This window comes from Parus major, chromosome 2 (assembly GCF_001522545.3).
Source record: "Parus major isolate Abel chromosome 2, Parus_major1.1, whole genome shotgun sequence".
In the NCBI taxonomy this organism is placed as follows: Eukaryota; Metazoa; Chordata; class Aves; order Passeriformes; family Paridae; genus Parus; species Parus major.
Window position 1 is genome coordinate 74,409,883 of NC_031769.1, and position 16,274 is coordinate 74,426,156.

Genomic DNA, 16,274 nt, shown 5'->3' on the forward strand with positions numbered 1-16,274 from the left:
GTTAACTTTTGACTATATTACTGTTGATAACCTCCACTTGTAACTAAGTATATTGGTTATTTCCTTTACCATTTTCATTCTTTTGTAATTTAATTCAAAGTGTGGTTAAGATCAACAAAATCCCAAACAAGGGATTCAAGAAATGTAGTATAGCTCAGTTCTTGACCTTTCCTGAGTATTTCACAAAATTGCAGACAGAACAATGCTAAATTCTGAAATAGTTTCAACAAATATTTCTGCCTGTGTATAAACAAGCCCTTCCAAGATCTACTTTTCTAACTACTATAGATTGTCTCACAGCAAGAAGTATTAGCTTCTACTTAGTACTGCATTAAATTGCAAATTATATCAAGATTATATATTTCACCAGCCAGTTCACAGAGGTTCTCTTTGGACAAAACAAAATTGAGTGATTATAAAAGAGCATATTTTCAACCTCTCTTTGCATTGTACTCCTAGTTTAAACTTCATGAACAGATTTGTAGTTTCTCCCTCCCAAGACAATTACCTTCCTTTATTTTTTTTTTGAATTTTTTTTCTTTTGAATCAGGAGGAAAAGTTGCACAACAGAAGTTATGGAGTCATCTAGAAAGCCTAAATCACCTACACTAAGTTTGTTTTGGGGGAAAAACCTGGTTGACATAGACTTGAGCTACAAATGTGATGACTGAGGTTCTGTGACCAACAACATTCTTGTTTTAATGAACTCAAAACCTGTGGAAGAGACATGAACTAGCCAGCAAGCTTCAATAAACTCTGCAATTTTTTTGAAAAGATTTTTTAAAAAAATCTTGGTTTCCACTGAGATAGAGCTAATTTTCTTCTTAGTAGCTAATGCAGTGCTGTGTTTTGGATTTAGTATGAAAGCAGTGTTAATAACACACTGATGTTTCAATTGTTGCTGGGCACTCCTTACCCTAACTCAAGGACTTCTCAGTGTCTCAGGCTCTGCCAGTGAGCAGGTGCACATGAAGCCAGGAGGGAGCGTGGCCAGGACAGTTGACCTGAACTGGTAAAACAGATATTCCATTACCATAGAACATCATGCCCAGTACATAAACTGGGAAGAGTTGGCCAGAGCCTGCTGATCTGCTGATTTCTGCTTAGGGATGGGGTGGGAGTTGATCAGTGGAGCAGTGAGCAACTGTACAGTGAATTTCTTATTTCTTTGCAGTTAAGTTCTCTCTCTCTCTCTCTCTCTCTCTCTCTCTCTCTCTCTCTCTCTCTCTCCCCCCTCATTTCATTAAAATTTTTGTTACTTTTATTATTGTTGTTGTTATTGTTATGAATATTTTTGTCATTATTGTTATTATATTTTATGAAGTTTCAATTATTAGACTGGTTTTATCTCAATCCATTGGATTTACTTTTTCTTGCTATTTTCCTCCCCACCAGGGTGAGGGTAAGGAGAATAAGAGGCTGTGTAATACTTCGTTAATGGCTGGGTTGAAACCATGACATATTTTCACTATAGAAAATTGTATAATCTCTTAAAAAACAAAAAACAACAAACTTTCAAAACCATAGTTAAAAGCTTATTTAAAATCTCACACATTTTAAAAATGCAAACATTTTCAAACTGAAAAGGTTGTTTTTTCTGTTTACTGGAAGTAATTTTTAACACGTTTAATAGGAAAAAATATTATCATGTAAATTGTTAATAACCAAAAATGAAATATTGAGCTTCTAAAGGGCTACTTTTGAATGATAGAAACATGACCATAACAATAGCATAAACTTTCTGTTAGACAAAAATTTAAAAGGCATGCATATTACAAACATTGACTTACTTCAAATATTTCAGAATAGGCCTTCAGTTATTTCAGTGTTCCATCATTCACATACAGAAAACCCTGAAAAAGATTATATCACATTTATTTAGGTTGTATATTTCCACAGGAGGAATACTGCCCTCCATTCAATGGATTTGTTCTGTTCCATCTGAGGTAACAGACTGTAATTTAGTCACAGTAAGGTGCTAAGAGAGATGAAAAATTCCCCTACAGCTTTGTTTCACCACAAAATTGCACTAAATGTTCTCTAATTCTAACAGAGAGAGGTTTGGTCATAAAACCACTTAAATGACAAAGGGAGAAAATGTGTTTTTCAGCTTTTCACATTTCTTATAACACTGAGGAAGTCATCCATCTCTGCTGAGATAACCGAATTTAGCTATGTGTCACGATGTATGTGATATTCCATAAATGAAAGCAATACAGAAAATAGAATCTCTAGATACTCACTTTTTAATTCAATGTTCAGTCTACAGATTGCCCTAAAGATCAAGACTGCATTGCAATGTGAAGATGCATCCTTCCCCAGGATACCCAGAGGTCTAGTGAACATAAAAATCTAAAGGAGCACTGTTTGAATATATAAGCACAGAAATACAAACTGGGAAAGATTACCAGGAGCTATTTGCCCCTTTAATTCTGTTTAAAGCCAAAGTGGTGTATTAGGTGAAGCTGACTTCAGGGAAGTCAACTTTTTCTCTCTGATGAGAAAATTGCACTGAGAGTAGGAATGAAAATCCCCACCATACTTATCAAAAGAAGGAATTTCAATCAAAATTACTTAAACACTCATACAGAGGTATATGATATCTGCAATCTTAAAAATTTTTAATAGACCTTGGGGTTTTTTTTGTTTCAGTCCCTTGTAATTTTCAATGATGCCAAACTATACCCAAGAAATATGTAGGTTGTTAGTGTTATTGCATGAAGTCTGCTTTCCAGTAGTTGAATAAGTCACTTTACAATGCTCACTAAGTCACTGGTTTATTTGACTGTTGATGAAAAATATTCTGTAAATGTTTCTAGTTTATCTAAGCAAATACACCATCATCACAGAATAAGCAGAAAAACAAATTTTGAATATATAACAATAGAAAATTCAGAAGTTCAGTTTATTTTCAGATTAGATAACTTTCAAGTACCATTTAGCATTACCAGATATAATAAAAAATTATTATTTTTTGCAAACAAAATCACTACATCACCTTTTGTAAAACACTGTTAGAGACACTAACACCTGATAATTAATTTTACTAGAGTAAATCACCTGATAATTAAAGAAGATTGACTATGTAAAATTGTTATTTCATTTGAAGTACATAGTTTTAACTCTTCTTTGTTACTCAAACATCAGCCTTGGTAGATATGAAGGTAAGCACAGGTAATTAATAAGATAATTCCTATGATAGTTGCATTTGACCTAAATCTACTGGCCTCAGAAACACTAGCAATTTGTCAACGTTCTCATTTATAAATTTTAAAGTTGCTAATCATGACTTATGTTACATTTAAAATATATTACTTTTGGTTTGCATTCATTTTCAAAGATTAATATCTGAAATCTGCTATTTGCCAAAGGCAAATAAAAAGGCAACATAAACTGGAACTATAAGCTGTTTAAACAAAGCTCTCTCATCTGAAGTAGTCTCATTTTCACGGTGACAGGAACCAATAGTGTTAGTCATGTCCCATTGCTACATATCAAATTAAGCCTTTGAGGTATAATGAAACACACACACTGAAAATTAATATACTGTGAGGTGTCATTTTAATGGAATGAATGAATAAATATGAAATCTTATTAAGAAAACTTCATTCCCATTCAGGTGGTCCTGGTTCTTTTAAAAGAATTTTTAAAGTTTTTATGACTTCTTCAAGTAATTCAAGTAATATCTTGAAAAAGGAGTAGCTACAGAAAAGAGCTCCAAATATCTGTGAGCATTTTGGCATATCTTATTATATGTAAAGGAAAAAAAAAAAAACTCTGCTGCTTTTCTGACGTAATGTATAAAAACCTCAAAATTTTATTCTTTCAAACAGTTTTTAAGAATAAAACAAATCAATAAACTAACATTACCCAGAAAAGGGACTGGATTCTTACAGTAGGACAGTAATACAGTGATTCAGTTCCCCTTTTTTGAAACCTAAGATAGGCCACACCAAACAAACAATTGCTGAGAAAACATTTCACTGTGACTTAACCTTTTCAAAGTATAATTTGGTGTAATTTAGTTTGTGCATTTCCGCACCGTCTCTTCACTCAACATTTTTACCTTACCAATACACCTCATTTTTACTCATTTTTACTTTTGTTAAGCCTTCCATTTATTTTCTGATTCCTCTAATTCCTTACTTTTTTCCAACATTGCAAAGGATCACTAATACTATATTTGATTTCATAATTCAAACATTACCTTTCCTGTTTCCATTAGGTCTTCCACTTATTCTCTGTATTCAGCTAGTCTTAGAAATTCCCCATTTGAAGTCCTGTTCATCCATTTCTAACTCACTTGCACACACTATTGTCCTCAGGCAAATAGATGTTCCCATGATATCAGAATTTGAGTTGAAATTAAATTGGTTTAAATGGGAAATACACATGGAAAAGCAGCAGGGCTTATTTATATTTTTTTATATCACAACTGTCCCTTCTGATATTAATATTGTCAGACATAAAAGGAATACTACAAATCCAGTACATAGAATCTTATTTGATATATCAGTCACATGCTATATAGCACATTTACTTTCCGCTTTATTTCAATGTGATCAGGCCACTTTGTGATGGTTATTAACAAGTGTTATTTTTGCCAGTTTATTACTTTTCTAGATTGCTCTGTTACATAACAACTTTTAGCATGATATTGGTATACTTACTGAGAATAAGGCAGATTTTAATAAGAATAAGAATAAGGCAGTGAAGGCAAATAGGTCTCTGCCACAAGACATCTTGAGGTAAACTACAGCAAGACCTACCTTTCTTCTGAGGCTTATGCAAACTCTTCAAGGACCTGGTGCATTTAAAAAATGCAATCTATAAATCCTTTTGTAACACACCAAAATGGTAAGGCTACTTAGCTGCTTGATATACTTATGTTTTTATAGCCGATGCTTCCCTTTTCTGGGAAGAAATCTGGTTGCAAGATTGCAGAAACAAGCCAGAACATTCTCACACAGTGGGTAGCAAAACAGAGTGATCCAAATTGGAAAATAAAATAAAATAGTAAGACAGAAAAAGAAAAGTACTTTTCAGGCATTCAAAATGAGGCAGAACAGCATACTGGTGTGTTCCTTCCAGTAAGTGTGACAATAAACATTTACTCTTTTTTTTAAAAGAAATGTGTCAATGGTATTATATATTGGCATTGATGAAGAAGAACTTCAGTGGGTATGGGTTGACATGTGGCCCCATACTAAATAAAGACAGATTTAACTTGTTCACATAAAATACAGTTTAAGGCTTGGAAATGTAACAAAAGAAGTTTTAAATAATCAGTGAATTGAGAAATGCAAAAGAGCATGTCTACATCCTACTCACACAAGATATGCAGAGCACATCACAGGGGGCACCTGCTTTGAAATTTAGACTTAGCCCTTATCAGAGAGTCCATGGAGTCATTATTTTGACAGCTTCCTCATTTGACAGATATTCTCTTGTATCTTTTCCCAGAAGAACTCCTTTGAACCAGTAGATTAACATGGCAACAATACAAAGCACTAGACAAGTTTCAAGAGTTATACCAACTTGTGTAAGGAATATACAGTCTGTGCTCTGTAATCTGTGTCTGTGTCTGTTTTTTGATCCATGCAATGGAGTATGCTGCTATATGTGCCAAACCTAACTAGTGTGTCCTGGATGACCAGAAGCCTTTCTTTGTATTAGTTTACATCACAGGGACACATAACTTACCTGCATATCATGGACAACTTCCTTCACATTTCATTATCTTCTGCAACCTCCAAATCACTGAAAGCCACACTTCACTGACTACTTAGAATCTACTAATAGGTTGTCAAAATAAGAACAGTAATAACAATAAAAGTCAGACTGCTCACTCCTCCACAGCAGTGTTTACATATCTTTTCTGAAAGAATAAAACATAAAAAAAACCCCAAAGTAAAAGTCTGTGAAGTCTTAAAAACAGACCTTCTTTTAAAAGTTACAGATATAATGATTTACATTCAGTATACTTGAAATACACTTCAGTGCAATGCCTGATTTTCTGCAATGGACTATTTAATACTGTCACTTAAATGCAATGTCTATTCAAACCTTCCTCCCTGAAACAACCTGGTTTCTATGCCATGGCATCCTGTAAGCCTCCAGCAGACTATGTCTCCCCTGAAGTGCAGTCTTCTGACAACTAACACTCCTCCACCGTTTTTGGGGTTTTTTTTTGGTAAAATTTTCTGTATGTCCACTTTAAAAGAATGAGTAGTTTAAAGGACAAAATTTACACTCTTGAAATCTCAAATGCTGTACACAGTGCTAGTGAACTTTGAAAAAGTCTGTAGACAAGGAATTTTTGGCCTCAAAGTCCCTATAAAATGGAAGACACAGTTTCCAGAGAAGAATGAAAAATAAAGAGATAAACCCTCTACACACTGAGGTTCCAGACCAGTGTAGAACTACTGAGAAACTATATGTAAAAAATCTCTAAGTGTGGGACTACCCAAAATCATAGAATCATAGAAAGATTTTAAGTGGAAGGGACCTTAACGACTCTTGCCTTGGGCAGAGACACTTTCACTAGACCAGGTAGCTCAAAGACCCCCTCAGCCTGACTTTGAACATTTCCATGAATGGAGCATCCACAATCTCTGTGGGCAACATATTCTAGTGTCACCACTCTCACAAGAAAGAATTAATACCAAACATAAACCTACCCTCTTCCAGATAAAAATCATTCCCCCGACCTATCACTATATTCTCTTGAAAAATATCCTTCTCTACCTTTCTTGCAGGCTCCTTTTAGGTGCTGGAAGTTCTATAAGGCCTCCCCAGAGCCTTCTCTTCTCCAGGCTGCAAACCCCAGTTGTCTTAGCCTGTGCTCATAGGAGAGGTGCTTCAACCCTTTGATCATCCTTGTGACCCTCATCTGAATGCACTCCAACAGGTCCATGGTGGCGTATTTTGGCCCCCAGAGCTGGATGCAGAACTCTAGATCTCACGAGAGCAGAGTACAGGGACAAAATCACCTCCATTGACCTGCTGGCTAAACTTCTTTTAATGCAGCCTAGGATACAGTTGGCTCTCTGGCTGCAAGCAAATATTGCCTGCTCATGTACAGCTTTTCATCCATGAGATTGCCCAAGTCCTTCTGCACAGAGCTGCTCTCAATCCATTCTCTGTTCAGAAGGTGTCAGATATGACAGAGCACCTGCCCCATGAACTCCTATATCACCTGTGCCAGGAAAATGCTCGTAAGATCCAAAGGCTTACAAACACAAGGTTGTTTCCATTTTTCTGAAGAAGATCCCATATTTTACTTCCTAATCTGGTGATTTTACAGCCTTACACATTAGTCTACCTTTTAATCCTGACCTAGAAGTTTTTGTCTGTCTGTCTCGTCACCAGTTCTCCAGCAAAGCCCCATGAATTCCAGCTTATCCCTTACACAAACATCAACAAAAGCTACTTCAGTTCAGAAAGCAGCATGCACATACATACATATATCTAACACAAATACATCTGTATTGTTCTGCAAAAACTATATATTTTAATAAATTTGTGCATTTAGGCTTAAATAGATAAAAAGTTAAGAGTATAATCCATTAATTGATAATTTTGCATTGAATATACTTTCATAATGAATCATCCCTGAAGTGAAATAGCCAATACAAAGTCTTTCACTGAATAGGAATGTTTATAAAAAAGAGTAAATACAAGTAAAAGTCTCCTTGTTCTTGTCTACAGTGAATATAGTTCTAAAAATAATTTCAATGGCTTCCAAACTACTGCACAAATGACTCTACACTAAGAGCCTTTATAATACTTGTAGCAGGTAGAGCAACTATTCTTTCTGCACCACCAAACAATATTCAAAGCTAGTTTTCCTGCTTTGCTGGTTTTGACAAACAGGCCATGAAAGAGATTTGCAAGACAATACACAAAATCAGGGAACTGCAGAGTTATTTCAGTATCCCTAATTACAGTGCAGTGCTGGAAAGGCAAGGACTGTCAATGCTTTTCTTCACAGAACTCAACTATTTATCATCTGAAAAAAAAGGCCTTATTATAGCAAAAGTCAACTGGATAATTACAAGTACCTCCAACACCTGAATAGTAAAATATCTCATGTATATTTCATATGAAAAATATATTCCATTATACTATTATTTCTGGTAAATCTACATGAGAAAACAAGGTTTGAATTTCAAATTAAAGGACTGATCTAAAACACACCGAAACTGATATGATGTATGGGAACTTGGTAAGGTCCAATGAGAAGGCCATGAATTGAAAGCAGTTTGGCACTTATTTCTTACAGGAAAAAACTTAAATGTTGCTCAGCTGTACTGCCTTAATACTGAAACATATTCCCATTATGCTTGCTCATAACAGCATTATCATGAGCTTTTATGTTTAGCTATTGCTCCAGACAGGCCTGTGAATATCCCAAGAGGTGGTACATTCTTCATGACTGTGGAGAGTAGACAGCTGTGAACTTCTTTCTATACAGCATGTCATTGCACACGTCTGGGTAGCTGTATAGTAGGGGTGTTGGAGCAAATCTGCTGACTGTCTGCGAGCTCTGTTTTTGCTGCCTAGTCCCTTGCCATGAATTTGGGAAAGGAGGTAGGCACAGTACAGCAAGGTAAGTTTCAAAACAAAGTGGTTAAACAAAAGTCAGGAAATGGTACAATAAAGTTTTAGAGTCATATAGAGCAGGAGAATTACAGTTGTCTTAAAATGAGTGAAGGCCTTCAGCCAGGCTCTATAGTGAATGCACAAATATGTTTTCATATTTGTGAGGAATAATAGTAAGTTCAGAGGATGACATTATTACTATAGTCCTTACTGTACTCCAAGATTAATGTACAATTTATACATGAACATCAGTTTTCAAAAGAAATGCTGCTAAGTCATTACCAATAGAATTAAATGTTATGAACAATCTTGAGAAATAAATAAATAGATCAATAAATAGTTTCTGGAAAAAAAAATAATTACTATTCATGCTCATTTGAAAAGCTGATTCTGTTGCCATTAATCATGAGATTTTTCCCACCTCATGGCTATCAAAGAACTACAAAAGAGAGAGACACTGCAAACATGACTGTGGACAGGTGGACCTAGGTAAAGCTAAATTTCTCCCACTAGGCTTGCCTTCTTTATAAAAGAAAAAAATAAAACTTTATATAAATATAAAATAATCTTTATCTCTAAACATTATACATTTTTTTTGTACTTATTCTATTTCTTCCTTGGTGAAAAGGGTTGTTGAAGAATAAACATAGCACTACAGGAAAACAGAAAACTATTAATTCCATGTGAACCTTTTGTAACATGCTTTTGCGAGTACTTAAAAACAGATCATACTTTTTTCTCCATCAGAGTGGAGAAACCTATAGTAAAATTGTTTTAAGAAAAAAGAATCAAGAAGATGATAAAAGCTTTTGCAAATGCAAGGAGCAAGTGAAAAAGAGATAAAGGAAAAAAAAAGAAGTCCTTTGTTCCTTCAATCTTGAAGATATAGCAAAGCCCAGATCACTGGCTACTGTACAGTTTGTTTAGGAAAATTCTCCTGCCACATTCTTCAGACATGTATTATCCCAGTTTCTTCTTCTTGCAGAAAGATGATTAAGATGATTAAGAAAGAGAGGCTTTAATGCTGTAGTACTCACAAGTCTGTAACAATTATTGCCCCCTTTTCATTTTGAAATGCTGCTATCTTCAATCTCTATAGCATAAGTCACAGATGTTTTTTATACTTTATTGGACAGAGAAAACTATTGAGGTTCCCTCAGACCTTCTTCAGGTCTTCTCTATCCACAGAAAATGCTGAATTGAAGTCTTTGTCAATTTGGTGCAATATTTTTGTTGTTTTTTTAATGTATAAAAGCAAGAGAATAACTAACTTTCTGTAAGAGAAAATCTTTGAACTGTGTACTCAGCCTGGGATTTATGTTCCAGTTTTTGTTTCTGTGAGAATGAGACAGGATGTTTCCCATGCAGGAAAGAAGTGTGGGTATGTGAGGTGGGCTAACCTTGGCTGGAAGCCAGGTGCACACCAAAACACTCAAAAACTCTTTCTCAACTGAAAAGGGAAGATAAAACTAAAGGCTTGTGGATTGAGATAAGGAGTGATCACTCACCAATAACTGCCATGGGCAAAACTGACTCTACTTGGGGAAATTAGTTGAATTTATCAGCAATCAAATCAGAACAGGATACTAGAAACATAAATAGATCTTAAAACACATTCTCCCCGCCCCTCTTTTCTTCTCAGGCTCAGCTTCAATCTCTCTACCTCCATTTCCCATGTAGTGCTGGGGAGGAGGGAATGGGGACATATTGTCTTGTCCACTTCCCTCCAATGGGAGACAGCCTTCCACAAACTTCTTCAGTGTGGATCTCTTCTACAGGGTGCAGCCCTTCAGGAATAGAATGCTCCAGTGAGGGTCCCCCACAGGGTCACAGGTCCTGCCAGAAAGCCTGTTAACAGCCTGGGCTCTTCTCCACTGGGTCACAGGTGCTGACATGAGCCTGATGCTGCTTTCCACAGGGTCACAGTGTCCTTCTGACACATCCGCCTGGTTCTGTGTGGAGTCCTCCACTGCTTGCAGGTGGATCTCTGCTCCCTCGTGGACCTCCACGGGCTGCAGGGGCACAGTTACCTCACCAGGGTCTGCACCATAGGCTGCAAGGGAATCTCATCTCTGGTGGCTGGAGCACCTTCTCCCTTCCTTTACTGATCTGGCTGACTGCAGAGCTAGTTCTCCCACATATTCTCACTCTTCCAGCTACTGTTGTGCAGAATATTTTTTTCTTCTTAAATCACAGAAGGGCCACTAGCATCACTGTTGTGCTGTTGCCCTGAAAACTCAGCTTTGGAGTGTGTTGATATAGTTTCTAAAGAACTTTCCCAGGACAGTAACTATAAACATAGATATGTGTACATTCTTTCTGATACATGTCTTGTGATGGACATTTCTCATGGCCATTGCAGTGAGAAAGTGTTATCCTGACTATCCAATCCCTGGCCGTGGTCAGAAACCTATAAATCCTGGGAGAAGAAATAAACTCTCTCTTCCTTTCACCACACCTCGAGCTGTGTCCGAGTGAACTATTCATCTCCAGCAGCAACATTGTGCCATCTCTGTCTTGGAGCCAGCTGGCATTTGGCTTCATGGGACTGAGGAAGCTTTTGGTGTCTTCTCGTAGAAGCCACCCCTGTAGCCATGCACTATCAAAACCTTGCCACACAAGCCCAATATAGTACAAATCATTATTGTGAAAAAAGTGTCTAACCTTAGATCCAAAATATGTAGTCACCCTGGATGAGTTACAATTCTACATTCTACAAACTCTGGTAGCTCATCATGTACTTGAACGCTTTTAGACTGATTGATTCATGTCCGTGTGCCTCTCCTTGTTTTATGAACAAGCACACATGGAAATGTGGAGAGAGTATCTTCATTCTTCTTAGAAACTATTTATATATAACAAATATTTGAAGCAATAATATTGATTTCTAAAGTACTAGTTTGAGAAAAGTTACAAACCGTTTAGAAAAGTTCAGCTTTCATTCTTTGCAATTGAAAATAAACATCTGAAATGTATTTTGGTTTTGTTCCTTTAAATTTAGTTTGAAGAACCTCTATTTAAATATCCTGACTTAAGTGAAAAGTGTGCCAAGCTATGCTGAGAAAGCACTGATTGTCCAATATTCATTGCTGCTAGCAAATGCACACTACAACATCAATTCTACTTCATTCTAGCAGAATCTTAATGACAACTTCTACAGCTGCAGAGATGTTGAGGCTGAATGGCCTGTAGCAGGATTCAGATCCTCTACAGCACTCAGATATACTGACAGAACTATTCCTTGCTTTAGAAAACTGATGTGCTATAGAAGTCTGGCTAACAAATTTTCAAAAGTATGCTCCATTTGTTGAGTTTTACCTGCCATAGAGAAGAAAGGTTTAAACTTCATCTAATTTATTAAGGTGCCATTTATGGTACCAGAATTTTATTGCTATTTCCTATTGCTGTTTCCTATACTGGAAATGCCATTTCCTATGATTGTGAAATAAGATTACTTTATTTTTTTTTTTACTACCCTTAAAATGTTACTTGAAAGCCGTTTAGTTAAATGATCCCATATCACTCCTACAGCATTCTTCTGAGGAATCTGCCTGCTCATAGATTGGAGGTCCATGTTCTTCAATGGGTAAAAAACTTGCTGGATGGCCAGGCCCAGTGGAATGATGGTGAAATGGAGTTAAACCCATTGGTGGCCAGTCACAAGAGGTGTTACCTAGGGCTAAGTACTGGGGCCAGTCCTATTCAGTATCTTTATCAATTATATGAATGAGAGCCTCAATTGCACTCTCTAAGATAAACATGAACAGCTAAAAAAATACCTATGCCTATACTAAGCTACCCTAATTCAAAATTATCATGTTACTATTTGCCTCCTAAAATAGCTGAAAATAACCCTCTGGACACAATTGAAAGTGTTAGACTCTCTCATTTTATATGTGTATAATTTTCATCATAATTATCTTAAGTTGAATGAAAGTATAATTTAAATTTGCACAGAAGGAAACATACAAGTTGAATTAGAGAAAAGAACACGCATCAGTTAAGAATTCTACTTTAAATTATTCCCCTAAATTAATATGCCCCATGAACTTCTAACACTAGAGACTTTAGATTACTTTGCCTTTTTACTAACAGCCTAAGGAAAGAATTCTTTCCTCTTTCACTCTGCTTCTTGAGTCTGTAACAGAGGAACAAGATATGACAGAAAAGACCAAAATCTGTGTGAAAACAGATTACATAAAATAGCATAGAGTAAAATGTACAATTGCTTAACACGAAACCTTCTTTTAGAAAATTTATTAAGAAAACCACAAGAACTTTTTATTAGTCTCGCTAAGTGTCATTTATGACTGAAGAATAAAGATATAGATGGAACCCCATTTTACTGGAACAAGACAATGTCATCTATACAATTTTCATGGCTTAATCTCAACCAAAAAACAAACCCCATGGAGCTGTTTTCTCATTCCCCACCAACTGTGTGGGGGAAAGAATCAGAGGGATAAAGATGAGAAAACTCATGAATTGAGATAAAGACCATTTAAAAAGTGATGCAAAAGCCACACACACAAACATAGCAAAGAGATTGGGTGAATATATTCATCCCTTCCCATGGGCAGGTGGGTGTTCAGCCATCTCCAGGAGAGCAGGGCCCACTCACACACAGGGGAAGGCAAATATCATCACTCCATGCATCTCCCTCTTCCTTCCTCACCCACAGCTTTGTATACTGAACATGACAGGTCTGCAATAACTCTTGGGTCACTTGGGGCCAGCTGTCCTGCCTGTGTCCCCTCCCAGTTCACGCCAAACTTCCTCTCTGGCAGGATAATACAAGAAACAGAAAAGGCCTTGATTCAGTGTAATCCCTGCTCAGCAATAACAAAATCATATCTTTATTATATCTTTATTATCAATAAATAATATAATAATATAATAAATTTATTTTTCTGTTTCCAGCAAAAATTCAAAACATGTCCCCTTGGTTGCTACTGTGAAGAAAACTAACTCCATCCCAGCCAAAACCAGCAGAACAATGTAATGTGTAATGCTGGCATTGCCTGCTTATCTTTTGAAGTCATAAAATCACAGAATGGTTTGGCTCCGAAAGGACTTTAAAGATCATCTAATTCAAATTCCCCTTCCATGGACAGGACCTTTCACAAGACCAGGTTGCTCTGAGCCCCATCTGACCCAGTCTTGAAATTTCAGGGATGGGTCATCTACCACTTTTCTGGGCAGCATGTCTACTTCTACTGCTTTTGGTATGACAGTTTATTTTCAAATACTTGGGTACAAGTAATTGATATGTAGTGGTCAGATCATAGAAACACATTTTTTCCAATCAAGCCATTTCAAGGGAGAGATTGCAAAATTTAAGAGAAATTAAAAACCTAATAAGCTTTATTGCTTTTAAACATATTAACAGATATAATTTCAGGGAGTTCAGTAGAAATTAAAGCACACAGTACTGTTAGAATGTGAGGTTTGAACTTTGAACCATGGTAAGGATCATGATCCTTCGTCAAAGTAAATATTTGTTCTTTGCAACCTTACAGATGGAAAAAGAGTAAGGAAACATAAAGACTCACTCTTTCAAAACTCAAAGACCTGTGAACAATGTTGGGCTTTCTCCCAACTCTCCTGTTCAGCCGCTTATTTGCATGGCATGACTTTTAGCTGCTTAACACATATATGTTACTGTGAGAGATTAAGAAAGAGAGTACTTGTCTTACTGTAAAAGCATAGTAAAATATATTGTTTTCTTCTCAGATCTTAAATGAAAAAAACACTGCAACTTGCTTATGTTTGAAATTCTGCAATTACATCTCAAGAATTTCAACAATTATATAGACACAGGCTTTGTTTACATTTTCAAAATACAGCATCCATTATTTTGAGACCGTAATTCAAACGTACAATGAAAATACTGCAGTAAGGGAGCTACTGGGTTTGTTTAACTCATCTTTGTACCTGGAAAGTATAAGCAGCTTACTTAATCTGCCACACACTTAAGTAAAATTTATTGTTTCTCAGGGAGTTTCTTAATTATACAGTTCTCAAATTTTAAATGACAAAAATCTTGACTAAGACTTTTGTGTGGCTGCCATTTTTTATCCATCTCTCAGGAGGAGCAAACCCCCATGAACATTAAGGAATTATTCTCTCAAGTTGCAAAGAAGTATTTGAACATCCATAATAAAGCCAAGTCTGTCACTCCAGCTGAGAACAAAGCTTTGCAGGCTTCAGAATTGCCACAGGGACACACTTCTTTTGAGGATCAAGTCCAAAGTGACACTCAAGATTATATGTCTCCTGTGGGACATTGGTGATTGCTTTGCTTTTTCTTTTTCTGCCTTTATTTTTCTCTCCTTCATCTTGCAGGGATGCTGCACTTAAAAAGTTGGGGTTTTTTTGCTTATTTCCATGTCTCATTGGGAATAGGAAATCATGGCCATTCCTTTTCCTCTTTCCTCTCCCTCTCCACAGATTCAAGCTAACTCACATAAGCTTTTTTTGTGTTTGAAGATGTTTTTATTTTGACTCAAAAAACCTATCCAAGTAGAACTGATACCCTTGGGCATAATGAAAGGTTCATTTTCATAAGTAAAGACAAGAAGTTATTTTATCCATTTAAAGAATAAGGTTGTGTAAAGGTTACGACTAACAATGCCAGAAGAATAAACATGAAGGGTACACTCCCACCCAGAAAAAAAAAAAAAAAAAGCATAACAATATCCAAAGATTGTGATTAAAAGATGCTCTTTAGTTGCATGACAAGCCACAGCCTGCAATAGGGAAAAAAATGTAAACATAGTGGATGAATTTCATCTCTTAAATGACTCTTTTGGCTTCATGTTACAGCAGAATAAATTCATCTATCTCCTTGACAATCACTCATATCTCTAATGTAAATTAATTTTTAATTCTTTTTTATGATTTACCTAGGAAATAAAGTCATAATTTTTTCATATAAGATGTACACTAATTTCACACTTAACCTAGATGGCAAGAATTACGGTAAATTGGACCTTTTTTTTCCTAATGAAAAATTATTAAGCAGGAAACACAGTGCAGTAAAGCTACTTTACAGGCTGCTTGCTCAGACATAGCAGAAGTTTGACTGTATCTCACAGGTCCCAAAGCCCACCCTGCGAACTATTACATCAAATTCAGCAGAACTTTTCTGGTTCACGTTACTCAGAGACTTCATCTCTCTCTTCACTTATTTCTCTACGTTTTCTGCTAGCTTCAGTTGAAAGATAGTGGAAAATACCTATTTTGCCAGCCATTATTGTTACAGCAACAAATTTCATCTGTGAGTGTTTAACAGAAGGAATGAGTCAGAGTTGGCATGCAACACTTTTAAATATAACAGTAGTCATGAACAAACATAATCACAAAAATTAAACTAAACCCAGTGTTTTCTACTGAGGCTTGAAAGTTTTTAAAAGGTATAAAAGAAATACTTTTGATAATTCCCCTCATTCATATTGTCTTAAGCATGTAACGGGGACATATAAGCTCTCAATTTTTATGCAAGATAAATGCAGATTTATTCTTCACTGCTCATGCTCTCAACAGCAAAAAAGCACCACACCACTTGAGGGAGGGAGGCAGGGAGGCAGGCAGGAAGGCAGGCAAGAAGGCAGGCAGGCAGGAAGGCAGGAAGGAAAGAAGGCAGGAAGGAAGGCAGGAAGGAAGGCAGG